Source organism: Coregonus clupeaformis, chromosome 35, assembly GCF_020615455.1.
Source record: "Coregonus clupeaformis isolate EN_2021a chromosome 35, ASM2061545v1, whole genome shotgun sequence".
Taxonomy (NCBI): Eukaryota; Metazoa; Chordata; class Actinopteri; order Salmoniformes; family Salmonidae; genus Coregonus; species Coregonus clupeaformis.
Window position 1 is genome coordinate 29,034,150 of NC_059226.1, and position 14,847 is coordinate 29,048,996.

The window sequence follows — 14,847 nt, forward strand, 5'->3', positions numbered from 1 at the left end:
TAATTTCTCCGCTAAGGCTCCCCCATGCTCCACTCAGGCATTATAAATAAATAATAAAAAAATCCCCATCAAAATATCTCTATTTAAAATAGAGATATTTTAGCATGGGACTCCATCTCAGTTTTTTCAGCATCCGCCGATGTCGGCTTTCTGCATCTGCGGTGGAAGGTGGCAGAGCTACAGAGGTGATTGTCAGACGGGGAGACATCTCTAACCCGGTGTTCTCCGTTTTCCTCTCCGACCCCACAGTGTCAGGTAACCCGGTGGCAAAAATTAATGGATGTGAATAGGGTATTTCCAATCAAAGGTATACAGGTAATTTCATGTAAAATTATTATAATTATTTTCTGAGTGTGCTTCATATCTCTCAGATATAGGACAGACACTTCAAAACATACTTCCTTTTGATTACATGTTTGACTATCTGTTTTTCCATGTATGAATCTTTTATTCAATGTGTTTCTATGGGCTAATAGCAGAAAGGCCAAATTCAATGTATCATCCAATAATTTTTATATACGTGCAGTACCAGTCAAAAGTTTGGACAACCTACTCACTCAAGATTTTTTCTTTTTTTTTACTATTTTCTACATTGTAGAATAATAGTTGAAGACATCAAAACTATGAAATAACACATACGGAATCATGTAGTAACCAAAAAGTGTTAAACAAATCAAAATATATTTTATATTGGAGATTCTTCAAATAGCCACCCTTAGCCGTATTTTATTTATATCTACAGGGTCCTAAAATTCTAAATCAAATAGCTAAAATTATCCTTGGTATAAGCATCTTAAAACAATTCCATATGTTAGCTTAGTAGTAGTCTACATTGCCATACCTCCAAAATCACGTCGCTCTCACTCGGGCGTCTGGAACCTTGTTGCAAATTATTTTTGAATGGTACCTGGCTCCCACTGCAAGATTCTGATTGGATGTTACATTTCAAACCTTTCCCCCCCATGCCCATTGGTGCTATTACGTGTTATGTTCGTCATTGTTTTTCAGACTGGGAAGGACACATTTTTGCAGAGAGTTGTTCCATATGCTAGTCTGCAACATTGCAGAAAATGGAAGAAAACCTGGAGGAAAATCTTAGTTATGTTTTGTCAGAAGTGTGCTCTATACACACAATCGACATACTGTACATCAACATTTTTTGATGGGATTTTAATCCAGCGATTTCCCGGCCATCCCCTCAACATAGACTGTACAAATGAATCGCCACGCCTGTTGCATTCCTCCGACACTAATCTAGTGGGCACTATTGGAGCGCTCGGCCATGCAAGGCATTTGATTTGGGTTTGGCGTGTGAGGGTCACTGATTTACACCGGGTGTCCCCACCTCTATTTAGCTTTTTTTTGCCAACTTCTCCAGGTTTACCTGTATTAGGGAAGTCTTCTTATTTTTATTATTATTTTATTATTATATTATTAATTTATTTTATTATAGTATATTATTATTATATTATATTATTATTGTTTCGGCACGAGGCTAGCTTGGAAACCCAGCCTCGGGCCATTATTCTCTAGGGCAGTGAATTTTATTTGGACCCCCAAGTTTTCTGAGGCCCAAAAATATACATAATACAATATATATATATACTGAATATATATATATATATATACTTTTATTTGTTCTTTTTTTGTTGGACATAAGACTGTAAAAATACCAGCAAATCGGCTCCAAGTGATTTTAATTCCCACGCCTAATAGAGAGACAGCATCGCTTGCTCGGATGCTTTCTCCGGTGGTGTAGTTTCAGCCACTTGCTAATTGACAGAAAGTTGGCGGGTGCACAGTGCACTGTTCAGATGCTGGAATTATTTTGGATGAACGCGTGAGTAACCTACTTTTTGAGTGATTTGTTTGACAATCAGATGAAAACATAATGACTGGTTGTGTTCTGTGGTACATTAAAAGGTAATACCTTTTTAAAGTTTTTTGTTTCAGGGGGCTCAGACTGGCCTCTGCCTGGGCCTCCAAATCACTAAGTCCACCCCTGCCCATTCATTATGGTGTCAATGGGGGCCATAAATGTCTAATCTAGGCTCTGTGTATGTCCACCCTGCTCAAGCCAGAAATTCACAATACCTATATGAAATCCACAATGAGACCAATTCTGTGTTCCAGGCCTGGCCGCGTTCATTAATTACCCTGTATCATCAGAGCATAATTCGTTGGCACAGACTTCTGCTACTTCTGTACAGTCTCTGAGTGGCGCAGTGGTCTCTGCAGTGCTATGTGCCACTAGAGATCCTGGTTCGAATCCAGGCTCTGTCGTCGCTGGCGCGACAGGGAGACTCGTGGGCTGGCGCACATTGGCCCAGCGTCGTCCAGGGTAGGGGGAGGAATGGCCGGCAGGGATGTAGCTCAGTTGATAGAGCATGGCGTTTGCATCGTCAGGGTTGTGGGTTCGATTCCCACCCAGTATAAAAAATACAAAATACAAAAAATGTATTTCACTAACTGTAAGTAGCTCTGGATAAGAGCGTCTGCTAATATGACTAAAATGTAAATGTATAATGTACATCTACCATTTACCTTACCTATGACACTTCCCTTAATCTTAGTCGTGAACATAATAAACATATTGGATTATCTGTGAAATGTTCTCCTGACCCTGACTTCTCAGAAGGACTGAGGCTCCCATTCACCTCTAGGCTTGAGAAGGTTCTGAGGCTGGTCCTGAGGCTGACTTAAGATATATAGCCCCCGTGTGCTTACTGTACTGCATGTTCACTAACAGACAGTGTGTGGCTGTCACAGATGATGTGCATCTATTCCTTGGACAACTCAAATCCTATTTTTACCCCGTCTGGCCAGTCCGTATTGAAATATCTGCCGAGACACAATCCATTTCCTCTCTGAAAAGGCATCACAAAGGAAGTGGTGTGTGTGTGGTGGGGATTTCCCAGAACAGTCTTTCAGCCACAGAATAGACTAGACCCGTGATTATACATAAGCAGACCCATTTGTTCTGCTATTCGTTGTTTGCATTTATACATCTAATTAACTTTAAATAGACCCTCTACTCAGATGGGAGTGGATCATCTTAGATTTATTTATTACACAGACTAAGTATGCTAAGTGAATCCTGAGCTGGCATGGTTAAATCTCCCGAGTGGTCCAAGAGAACATTGCATAAATGGGAAAGAGGATGCACATGAATGGCTGTGTCTGAATTTTTGTAATTATGGTAGAGTGTGTGTAAGTAATTACAATAGGAAACAATGTATAGTTGAGTGAAATTAGTGGGGCAAAGAATTTCCTGTTTGTGTGTGAGTGTACATGTACAAATATGACAGGGTTTTCTGTTTGAAAATAAACACCTACAGTTGAAGTCGGAAGTTTACATACACTTGGGTTGGAGTAATTAAAACTCGTTTTTCATACCACAAATTTCTTGTTAACAATCTATATAGTTTTGCCAAGTCGGTTAGGACATCTACTTTGGGCATGGCACAAGTAATTTGTCCAACAATTGTTTACAGACAAATTATTTCACTTATAATTCAATGTCCACCCCAATTCCAGTGGGTCAGAAGTTTACATACACTAAGTTGACTGTGCCTTTGAACAGCTTGGAAAATTCAGAAAAATGATGTCATGGCTTTAGAAGCTTCTCGCAGAGCTATTTGAGTCAATTGGAGGTGTACCTGTGGATGTATTTCAAGGCCTACCCATTGAAACTCAGTCGCCTCTCTGCTTGACATCATGGGAAAATCAAAAGAAGTCCAAGACTAGAGAAAAGAAATTGTAGACCTCCACAAGTCTGGTTCCATCCTTGCGAGCAATTTTCCAAATACCTGAAGGTACCACGTTCATCTGTACAAACAATAATACGCTTAAGTAACTAAACGTCCATAGGACCATACGCAGCCGTCATACCGCTCAGGAGGGAGACGCTTTCTGTCTCCTAGAGATTAACGCGTGCTTTGGTCTGCGAAAAGTGCAAATCAATCCCAGAACAACATTCAAAGGACCTTGTGAAAGATGCTGGAGGAAACAGGTGCAAAAGTATCTATATCCACAGTAAAGGCAGAGTCCTATATTGACCATAACCTGAAAGGCCGCTCAGCAAGGATGAAGCCACTGCTCCAAAACCGCCATAAAAAAAGCCAGTCTACGGTTTGCAGCTGCACGCAGGGACAAAGATTGTACTTTTTGGAGAAATGTCCTCTGGTCTGATGAAACAAAAAATATAACTGTTTAGCCATAATGACCTTCGTTATGTTTGGAGGAAAAAGGAGGGCGCTTGCTTACCTTCCCAACCCCGTGAAGCATTGGGGTGGAGCATTCGTGCTGTGGGGGTGCTTTGCTGCAGAGGACTGTGCACTTCACAAAATAGATGGCATCATGAGGAAGGAAAATGATGTGGATATTGTGAAGCAACATCTCCAAGACATCAGTCAGGAAGTTCAAAGCTTGGTCGCAAATGGGTCTTCCCAAATGGACAATGGCTAACCCAAGCATACTTCCAAAGTTGTGGCAAAATGGCTTAAGGACAACAAAGTCAAAGGTATTGGAGTGGCCATCACCTAAGCCCTGACCTCACCGCCTATAGAACATTTGTGGGCAGAACTAAAAAAGCGTGTGTGTGAGCTAGGAGGCGCAAGGCTGACTCAGTTACACCAGCTCTGTCAGGAGAATGAGGCCAAATTAAACAATTTAAAAGGCAATGCTAGCAAATAGTTAATTGAGCGTATGTAAACTGACCCACTGGGAATGTTATGTATATAAAGCAAATAAATCATTCTCCCCACGCCTTGCGCATACGCTCTTGCGCGCGCGCACGCACTACAAAAACATCTACATCTAACAGCATTTTGTCAATGCGGCAGGTAGCTTAGTGGTGCGTTTGTGCCCAGTAGCCGAATGGTCAGCTGGTTCTAATCCCGGGCTGACTAGGTGTAAAAATCTGTCGATGTGCCCTAGAGCAAGGCATGCCTAATTGCTCCTGTAAGTCGCTCTGGATAAGAGCGTCTGCATTAATGCAAATGTCAACATCTAAACACCACAGGGAGGAAGAGGGTTTTGGTACACTTCAGCTTTCATTATTGCCTGAGGGTTTAGCATTACAGCCTGTTCCAAAGGGCCTGTATTCTGTTCGGCCATTACCATAGGCTGTCTCCAACACAGATGTCACTCAGTTGCCCTTTTTAAAGGAGATTAATCGTAATCATAGATTAAATTAAAAGGTTCAGTCATCAATTGATTGCCGGATCACTAGGGCTGGGTCCATCTGTTCGCAAGTATTGCTGGAAGATCGCTTTAAAATGTAAAGGCAATTTCCGATGAAGCGTTTGCCTTACTGCAGCATTTACCTTGAATTCAGTCTCCACGACGCGAACATTGGCCATCTAAATTTCAATCGGCGATGCTGGTTGAATCCAGCCCTAAAATAAGTTAGGTAATGCCAGAAGGCAGCTAGCAGGCTGAATGGTGCATTCTCTGGTGTTTTTCCATGACAGAAAATACTAATATACTCGTTGAAGCCATTTAGCATGAAACTCTTTTGAATTAATCATATTGGTAAGGTGGCTTCAAAACACAGGGATCTTTCTCCCATCTGTGCTTAATTTTCTGCTTGATTTCTATCTCACTCTTGCACAAATACGAGAATTAATCAATATAAAGCCTGAAGGATAGCACGGGGTTTAATCAGCCCTATACTCTCACTAGGGTTCAAATTCAGCCTGAGCTCTTGCTGTTTTTGTAATTTAAAAATATTAGTCGGAGCAAATACGCCAAATACTTGCCAACATGAAACATCCACTCCTACACTATGCAGCCATATTAATCATCATTAATCCAACTTAGCCACACAGTACATTCAGTACTGCAGTCAAATTACCTAGTGGCCTAATGGGTGGAATGTTATTAATATTTTTCATAATTTCATAATTAATAAACATTATTTATCGAAAACCTTACACCAAATCCAGTGTGTCTATGTCCAAATGGTTTTGTTATATTTCAGTCTTCTGCTTGACTGCACACTATCAGTCAAAAGTTTGGACACACCTACTCATTCAATGGTTTTGCTTTATTTTTTACTGTTTTCCATATTGTGGTATAGTAGTGAAGACATCAAAACTATGAAATAACACATGGAATCATGTAGTAACCAAAAAAGTGTTAAACAAATCAAAATATATTTGCCTTGGTGACAGCTTTACACCTTTCTCTTGGCATTCTCTCAACCAAGCTTCATAGGTGGAATGCATTTCAAATAACAGGTGAGGCTTCTTAAAAGTTAATTTGTGGAATTTCATTTCCTCATGCGTTCGAGCCAATCAGTTGTCGTTGTGACAAGGTGTGGGGGTATACAGAAGACCACTCTTTAGGGTCAAGCGATTGGTCTCTGTGAATTAGTTTCGTATGTGCCCACGTGTGTGTGGTCCCTAAAGGACTTGAACCCCCAACCTTCCTGCGTTTCTCATGAGCACACACTCTACACTGAGCCACACACGGGACCACATGGAGATGCTGCCTAGCTGAGTGCCCCAGGACCCGGTCTTATCTACGCTGGCTAAGGTCTGCTGGAGCGGCCGCACTAGGGAACAAGGCGATAAGTGCTAGCTTACAGCTCCCCTGACACCACCCTGGGATAGAACAAGGATGTCCACTGTACATATATAACTAGAATGGCTGTCTTCCCACAAATCACTACAGTCAATGAAATAGTATTCAGTACTCACTATATATCACAGCACACATAAACATGAAACACATCTGAAGCTTGAACATGGGGTTGGTGAACTTGCGGCTCCTAAAGCTTTACGGCTATCTGTTTAGAGACTGTAATAAATTGCATCGATGCAAAATAAAAGCGGTAGGAAAAGATGCAACCTGATGATACAAGCCTGGTGCAGAGCTAAGGGTCGAAACGTTGTCTCCATAACACATGCATGGGATCCCAATTGCTTTCCAGACCTGATGCCAATTCTTTTTCTTTAAAAAGAAAGAAAAGAGGAAGAAAAAGAAAAACATGAAGACCAGATCACTGACTCTATTATCCTCTGGCATTGGCGTGGCTGTGGTGAGCCGGCCCAGTATAGTTTATGATTCACACTCATATAAGCCTCTCCTCAATCGGCGTGGATTTGTGCAAGAACCTATACCCAATCTCAGGAATAATATGGAAGCTAGAGACATGGTAAACATCCTTGTGTAACTCATGAATAAAACATTGGATTTCCCTGTGTGTCTGTGTGTGTGTGTGTGTGTGTGTGTGTGTCTGTGTCTGTGTGTGTGTGTGTGTGTGTGTGTGTGTGTGTGTGTGTGTGGCCTACTCTCACTCTTGGTGCCTGAAAAGCACAGTGTTCTAAGCTGTCCTCTGACACACATTAGGTATGTACGCGCGCTAGCCTGAGAATGACAGATTGGTTTTGTCAGACGGCTTTGAGAAGACTGATGCCCTGCTTGCCAGAAGCTATAGAGGTATTACTTTCACACAGTAACATAATAAATGCTCATGCCCTGTCAGCGAGTGTGTGCCCCATTGTTATGCAGAGTTACTGGATCCTTCTTGACTTAGCTAAGCGTCTACACACGGAATGAATGTCCTCGAATGAATATCTCCCATCATTCTGACAGTGCCCTGTGTGTGGCATTGTCAACAAGACCTCCCCCCACACTCGTGTCAATATGTTGAAAACGATAATACAATTTTGTCATCCATTCACATTACTACACACAGTAGATTTAAGATGCAAGGCAAAACAAAGCTGGGATAGCAATTTCTTTACAATAGATTTTTATTTTGATTTTGTGTCCAATGTGGACATCCTTCTCTATGATGAGTGGGGACAACACAGTAACATCTAAGAATCACTCAGTGACTTGAAACTCAAATGAATAACTACTTCAATTAATTAGTACAATACACAACTAAGTTAAGCTTGGCAAACAAGGCATTGTTCACAGTGATTAGTGGCTTTAATACAATTAATAACAGAATTACTTCAGATTAAAATGTCCTACTGAAATGTTTACATCTTGGGTCTATTTTATCTATAATGTTTATCTATCTCTTATGTCTTCCTTTATCCAGCATTAGGCTCTTAACACATTTTTGTATTGTAACAAAAGCAGATGGAAGCTTGGAGAAGAGTCCTCTTCTCTTCAGCCTCCCTCATTAGTATTCTAAAGAGCATGTGAGTATTGGACACTGGTGTTATTGAATGACAGTTGATCAAGGCATGTATTTTGGCTTTATCCAATGCGCACATATGTGTACAGAACTGAACCTAACACTGCTCAGCAACACACACATACAGTACTTAAACACAAAACAACCTTAGACAAAACATTGCCGATATCCTGTAGAACATTTCGACAGCGCATACTTAAAATGGATTGGAGACACCTAGAAGAGGCATAGTTAAATAATGAAAATGTGGAGTCCCTATTACCCATCTTAATTAAAAGATGTCCTCATAGCAAGTGTTTGTAATTCAAGCACCATCCAAGCCCTGAGCACAAATTGCAGGCCAGCATCCAAGTTAGAACTCTCCACACTAGAAACCTTACTCTTATCCACGAGAACCACTTACAGTAATTTAAAGATTCAGAATCTTCTAGTCAGATGAAAATGGCAAAAAACATGTCTGAAAATACCATCCAGCAACCATTAACATGTTACTACTGTTTCCAGAACATTTAAAGATGAGCATCATTTTTGTTATCACAGTGTGAGCACTAGAGACATCAAAAATCACTACAACATTTCACATCAGTCACAGTGAAGTGGAGATAGCAGGGTCGGAATATCCCCTCTGGGCGACAGTAGGTCAAGCTAAGGCAAAAGCATCTACTGTACTATGAGGAGGCTGCGGCTGTTAGTTCTTTTCCTGGATGATGACAACAACAAGGGTTGGATCACGCATTAAGCCAGGCAGAGTGTAAATTAAGCGGGGAATAAGGCTAACCAAGTTCGAGTCTCTCATGGTTGTTTCATTGTTAGCCCTTCACCAAAGCATATTCTACATTACATTTTTGATCACAGCTATGAGCGGTACATCTACAGATATATGGTCCAGTCCTTGATGGGAGTCAGGCGGACTGGGTCCAGAAATTGGCTCTGACATTTTCTAACACTACTGGCTAATTTTTTGGCCTCAGTTTGGCAGGAGAACTTGTATGTGCAATATCAAAAACATAAATTCCATCACTCAATGTGCAGTTCAGCATGTGTTTTAGTACTTGGCGCGCATGTGATAGAATGAGTGTCTTCAGAATTTCTGTCTTTGCAGAGGATAAGATATGTTAGAAGATATGATATGCTGAAAAGTCGATTCCATTGCTGATGTGTTATGCAGTGCTATGAGGACAAGGTAACAGAGGACAGTTCAGTAGAGTTCTGCATAACAACCAAAGTTTGTGCTGTAGCTAGATGTTGCTAAGTAATCAGGAGTCCCACAGGCTGTACGCTTTGTGCCAGTGCTGGTTTTGGGGTTGCATGGGCCTGTATCCCAATACTCCCTAAAGTGTGCTCTCCCTCCCCATGAATTTAAAAGCATTGGATTGGTGTCAGCCTAGGCTAGAGGAGTTGCTACCATATTTCCCTATACCAGTGCTTTTAAATCCATGAAGAGGGAACAAGATGCACACTTGTGAGGGCCAAAGAGGGTTGAAATTGGGGCGCAGCTTAGTTTTTGTTTGTTGATGCTGGAGGGAGGTGTCATGATCTTAGCATATTTCTAAGGTCATGGTTCCTGGTTCCTCCTCTAGGCCTCCTGAAGACCAACCAGCGCACAGCTCTGTTTCCACAGCTCAGCCCTCACGTTGTGCCATTCGCCAAGTAATGTCAGGATTCGGCTTTCTCCCGTTATAGAAGTAGCAGCCTGCGATCCCCTCCAGCTGAGAGCGCTAGAAGCAGCCAGGATAGCTGTGGCGCTCCCTCGGCTGGGGTCTGGAGATACACAGAAATAACTTCATTTTTTTATGGCGGGACAGGCATTTTCTTCATAAACACGATATAGTGGTCCTCTGTTCTGTTTTCAAAGTTGTAAAAGCTGAAACAAAAGTATAAACTGAAGCCCAGTTCTATCAATCATTCGAACCTGCAACATTAATGCTTTCATAAACAGGATGTGCAGTGAGGGAAAAAAGTATTTGAACGATCCACTTGCTGATTTATGTGCGTTTGCCCACTGACTAGAAATTATCAGTCTATAATTTTAATGGTAGGTTTATTTGAATAGTGAGATACAGAATAACAACAAAAAAATCCAGAAAAACACATGTCAACAAAGCGTCATAAATTGATTTGCATTTTTAATGGGGAAATAAGTAATTGGTGACCCCCTCTCCAATCAGAAAAGATTTTTGCCTCCCCATGTCTTTTATACAGGTGCGAGCTGGGTCAGAGCACACTCTTAAAAGGGAGTGCTCCTAATCTCAGGTTATTACCACTGTATAGGAGGCAACCGTACAAAACAATCAATCAGTCAGATTCCAAACTCTCCACCATGGCCAAGACCAAAAGAGCTCTCCAAGGATGCTCCCGGGGACAAGATGGTTCCTAGACCTACACAAGGCTGGAACGGGCTCGAGACCATGTCCCAGCAGCTTGGTGAGAAGGTGACAACAGTTGGTGCGATTGTCCGCAAATGAAGAAACACAAAATAATTGCAATCTCCTCGGCCTGGGGCTCCATACACAGATCTCAACTCATGGAGTTGCAATGATATGAAAACGGTGAGTAGTCAGCCCAGAACTACACAGGAGGATTCTTTTGTCCAATGATCTCAAGGCAGCTGGGACCATAGTCACCAAGAAAATAAGTGGTAACACAACCTACGCCGTGAAGGACCGAACTCCTGCAACGCTTCCGCTTAAGTCCCCCTGCTCAAGAAAGCACATATACAGGGCCATCTGAAGTTTTGCCAATGAACAACTGAATGATTCAGAGGAGAACTGGGTGAAAGTGTTGTGGTCAGATGAGAAAAAGCTCGAGCTCTTTGGCATCAACCTCACCTTCTGCCGTGTTTGGAAGAGGAGGAATGCTGCCTATGACCCCAAGAACACCATCCCCACCGTCCAAACATGGTGGTGGAAACATTATGCTTTGGTGTTTTTTTCTGCTAAGGGGACAGGACAACTTCACCGCATCAAAGGGACGATGGGGCGGGGCCATGTACATTTCAAATCTTGGGTGAGAACCTCCTTCCTTCAGCCAGGCATGCATGAAAATGGAGTCGTGGATTAGGTATTCCAGCCATGACAATGACCAAAAACCTACACGGCCAAGGCAACAAAGGAGTGGCTCAAGAAGAAGCACATTAGGTCCTGGAGTGGCGAGCCAGTCTCCAGACCTTAATCCCATAAAAATCTGTGGAGGGGGCAGAAGGTTGAGTTTGGCCAAGCGTCAGCCTTGGCCTTAAAAGACTTGAAGAAGATCTGCAAAGATGAGTGGAACAAAATCCCCTCCTGAGATGTGTTACAAACCTGGTGACCAACTACAAGAAACGCTCCGCCTCTGTGATTGCCCACAAGGGTTTTGCCACCAAGTACTAAGTCATGTTTTGCAAATACTTATTCCCCTCATTAAAATGCAAATAAGCGTATATAAATTGTTTTGTCTGCGTTTTTCTGGATTTTTTTGTTGTTATTCTGTCTCTCACTGTTTAAATAAAGCTACCATTAAAATTATAGACTGATCATGTCTTTGTCGTGGGCAAGCGTACAAAATCACACGGATCATACTTTTTTTCCCTCACTGTAGTCCTCTGTTTCCATTCTCAAAATGTTAAATACATTTCTAACTGAATTGCTAAGCAGCTTCAGTTAGTTACTCCTTGTCCCCAGGCTCAGTCGCTGAAGCGGCGGCTGGGGCGGGCCAATTCGAGTTGAGCGCTATTTAGATATACGACAAAACAGTTGTTACAGCAATCTAAGGGGTCTGTGAGCTCTCCAGGTGAACTAGCGCGTCTGTCTGGCAGCAGCAGCCTGTTGGTGAGTGATGTGCAGCAGGGCGAGGGCAGCTTAGCAGGCAGGTTAAGTGGAAGGGGTTAGAGAGGAGGAAGCAGAGCCGGGCTGATCTATTGCAGGCCATGTCTATCTGGAACGCCTGGAGCTTATATAAGGGGCATATGGCTGGCTCCTACGTAGGCCCACTGCTGGGAGGAGAAACAAACGTCAACACAGAGCATTTTTAAACACTACACTCGCTGCCATTGAGAATCTGCTATTAGTCCCTCATTTAACCACACAAACACAATCAACAACACATAGGGAGTGAATGTCTTTGCGTCGGATGGGAACTTCAAAAAGTCAAGAAGAATTTGCTCCCCACAATATATTTGGACTAGAGATGAGGTTTTAGTAATTACCAGTTGGTGATATGGCCAAAAACAGAGACAATGTGATTAACACTTGAGTGGAAAATGTGAATGAAGTGTACACCGACAGACAGGACGGCTTGATTTCCAAACAGTAGATGATGAAATAGCCCATAATCAAATTATTCAGCAGATGGGCCACAAGACAAGACCGACCAGTCCAGAAATTAGTATACCACGTCTTAGAGAGCACAAATACAAAATATATTAATAGATGTCTCACTTATAAAATAAATACTCATAGAGAAAGGAAGCGTGATGAAGTTGAACAAAACAATATTTCATGCCCATGTCCATATTTCTTAGGGTGATCATCACTTGTAATATGGACCCGGGATTGAGCAACCTTCTGTGGCCAGACTTATGGGCATCACATAGCTGCCCTCCATATTGCACGGTTAGTTGTGGCAATACAAATGCTGCAAAACAAATGCAACAATATACAAATGCTGCAATACTTAGCAATCCAAACCTCAGTCGATATGAGACCATATTTCCAAACACACAAAACCCGAACCATCAGATAATCGAAATATGATTCACCACTAGACCCACAGTTCCAAGAAACCTCCCAAAAGAAAGTATAGTAGAGATAGATAACAATATCTGACAATATCAACTCTCATTATCTTTGTGGAATATGCGTGATCCGGAAATAAACCCAGCTCTTTTTCAGGCTTAGCATTATCTTTGTACCGAAATACTCGTATATACTTTTTTACTCTTAAAGCCCAACTAGGTGAGCAATTTCCCAGCACAGTTCTCTGTGTTAAAAGACGCAGTCATCTAAAACTAGAATTCAGGCAAACAAGCTAATTGGCTACACTGTCCCTATTAGAGCTACACTATTACAGAATGTGACATTTTAGATGCAGATTGAAGGGCGATTTAAATCATTAGAAATAAACAAGAATTGCCATTACTGACATTAGGGCAGCTAAATTATTGTATGCGGCAAATTATAAGCAGAGTTGATTTTTGGGACTAGTCTTGTCTTTAGCAGAACAGTTTACAAATTCAAAATTGGCTATATTGTAAAAATTCCTGAAAACAAAAAGTTGATTTTTTATTTCTTAATTTAGGGTCTGGGCATTAGGGTTAGCAGTGTGGTTAAGGTTAGGGTTGGGTTTTCAGTAAGTTTGGTGGCTTCGTGGCTGTGCTGGCTAGTGACCACCCTCTGCAGAGCTGCCTCCCAGGGCATGATTCATGGCTTGAAAAATGCCAACCTACTAATTATAGTGGGAATTATTCTGTGCCGTTTGCGGGCTTCTCACGAAATTGTGATGGAGTTTTCATAAATACACACTCCCTCTCACTGGTGGAGGCATTGCTGGGGAGACGGCTCATAATAATGGCTGGAACAGAGCGAATGGATATGACATCAAACACCTAGAAACCATGTTTGATGAATTTATATCAATCCCCAGCCATTCCCACGAGCCACGTCCCCCCCCAGTTGGTACACTAACCTCCTGTGCCTCTCACTCACCTGTGGTTATAAATTAATTGATAACCACCCCATTTAACTGCACCCTTTGATGTAACTATAATTTACATTATTATATTATCTAAGAACCCCAACATAGCAATTATAATATTTTTTAAAACACAGGGATTCTACAGCAATATGATAAACAGCAAATACAGCATGAAGGCTAAATAGTAAGAGGTTGGACCATTCCACATGTGTTGCACCTTAGTAGTATTCTAATCCAATACACCGCTGTTCAGCTTTGGTCAAGCGTAGAAGCTTTTCCTATTACCATATCTATCTTTGGTCCATTTCTCCCTCAAGTATGCCAAATTCCTCAGTGTTTGTGGAAGGTCGTTTTACCGTACCTTGAACAGTCTTACAGAACTTTCAGCATGTTTTATGTTATCCTATAGTGAAGTAAAAGACTGTTAGGTGAAATACTATGATGCTGTTGTTAGTTTTGTGAAGGAATAACACGCCAGCCTAAACTTTAACATTGACACATCATGTGGCCCCATCTATATTAGATGCATCTTGTCTCAGGTTCCTAACCCCAATAAACTGGGCTTTAAATATTTGCAATGGTCATCTAGATTAAGGTTCTTTCACTTTACCCTGAACAGCATTTTAGCCACAGGTTTCTTGGCTGCCTTTCGGGCTAGACTCACAGAGGTTGTTGTACAGGTCAGTGTCCACCTTGCCTGGGTCTACCGCGTTGGATGTTACTGGGAACCCTCCTGCTGTTGGCTTCTCCTGCAGGTGGTATGTGAAGAGAACTAGAGCCAGTTTACTCTGAGAGTAGGACACCATGCGCACTGTTTAGGACTGGAGAGAGAGAGAGAGAGAGAGAGAGAGAGAGAGAGAGAGAGAGAGAGAGAACGAGAGAGAGAGAGAGAAGAGAGGGAGGGTGAGAGAGAATGAAAAGAGGTAGGAGAAAGAAGAGAGAGAAAAGGGAGGAATGGAGAAAGAGGGAAAGGCGAAGAAGAGAGAGAGAAGAAGAGAGTGTTTCCCCGTTTCTTTTTC

The 14,847-nt window shown here is 41.9% G+C and overlaps 1 pseudogene; it reads right to left on the minus strand.

Annotated features, from left to right (window-relative positions):
• Nucleotides 1-9,780: 9,780 nt before the first annotated feature.
• LOC123482560 lies at nucleotides 9,781-14,634 on the minus strand (annotated as a pseudogene).
• Nucleotides 14,635-14,847: the final 213 nt, after the last annotated feature.